The 876-nt window shown below is 40.2% G+C and overlaps 1 non-coding gene across 1 annotated transcript; it reads left to right on the top strand.

The window, feature by feature from the left end:
* The first annotated feature begins 240 nt into the window (after positions 1-240).
* Positions 241-347, top strand: LOC141635010 (small nucleolar RNA R71). Its single transcript, XR_012539720.1, has one exon. It is a non-coding gene; the product is annotated as a small nucleolar RNA R71 (small nucleolar RNA).
* The last annotated feature ends 529 nt before the right edge of the window (positions 348-876 follow it).

Genomic DNA, 876 nt, shown 5'->3' with positions numbered 1-876 from the left:
TTGTAGTAGTGACTAAGTTAAGCACCCAATTGAGTAATAGAGTCCACTTCATGCTTTCCCCCTCTGGTAGCCTTTCGAGGTCTACTATATTGTGAGTTATGGACCACCATTTCCTCAATCTTGTTCCATGTTTGATTATCGTCAACTTCGGTCAACATACCATTTGATCCCATGTTGAGAATGTTTCGGGAGTCTTCATAAAGACCATTCCAAAATTATTGTACCAAGAACCAATCGCTAAGTCCATGATGAGGACATGAGCGACAAGTTCCTTTGAATCGCTCCCAAGCTTCGTACAAAGATTCTTCGTCCCTCTGTTTAAATCCCGTGATTTGGGCTCTTAGCATGTTAGTCTTTTCCGGAGGGTAGAACTTTTTGTAGAAAGCAAGAGCCAATTTCTTCCAAGAGTCAATACCAAGAGTAGCCTTATCAAGGCTCTTTAGCCATTGTTTCGCGGTACCAATCAAAGAAAAAGGAAATAAGACCCATCGAATTTGGTCTTGAGTAACTCTGGTTTGAAAAAACGCATCACAATAGTCATACAAAGTCTCCATATGAGAATGAGGGTCTTCACTAGGCATTATCCCAAATTGGCTTCTTTCGACTAATTGGATAAATGCGGAATTTGCAAAGAAATTACCGGTCAAATGTTGTGGTGTGGGAGTACCATTGGGTAGGCTCTCCTCGGTTGATACGGAATGTGATGAAAATTTAGGCATTGTGGGTTGATTTTGTGGTGCGTTTTGTGTTGGGTTCTCCTCTCCTTCTCTTGCAAAAGGGTTGATGAACTCAATATTATTTGGTTGAATATCCACAATCTCACCAATACCTCTCAAAGTATTTCTAGCAAGTCTTTTATTGATTGTCAATGTTTTT

This window comes from Silene latifolia, chromosome Y (genome assembly GCF_048544455.1).
Source record: "Silene latifolia isolate original U9 population chromosome Y, ASM4854445v1, whole genome shotgun sequence".
NCBI lineage: Eukaryota > Viridiplantae > Streptophyta > Magnoliopsida > Caryophyllales > Caryophyllaceae > Silene > Silene latifolia.
Note: the sequence above shows the minus strand (reverse complement) of the source record. Positions and strands in the feature narration are given on the sequence as shown.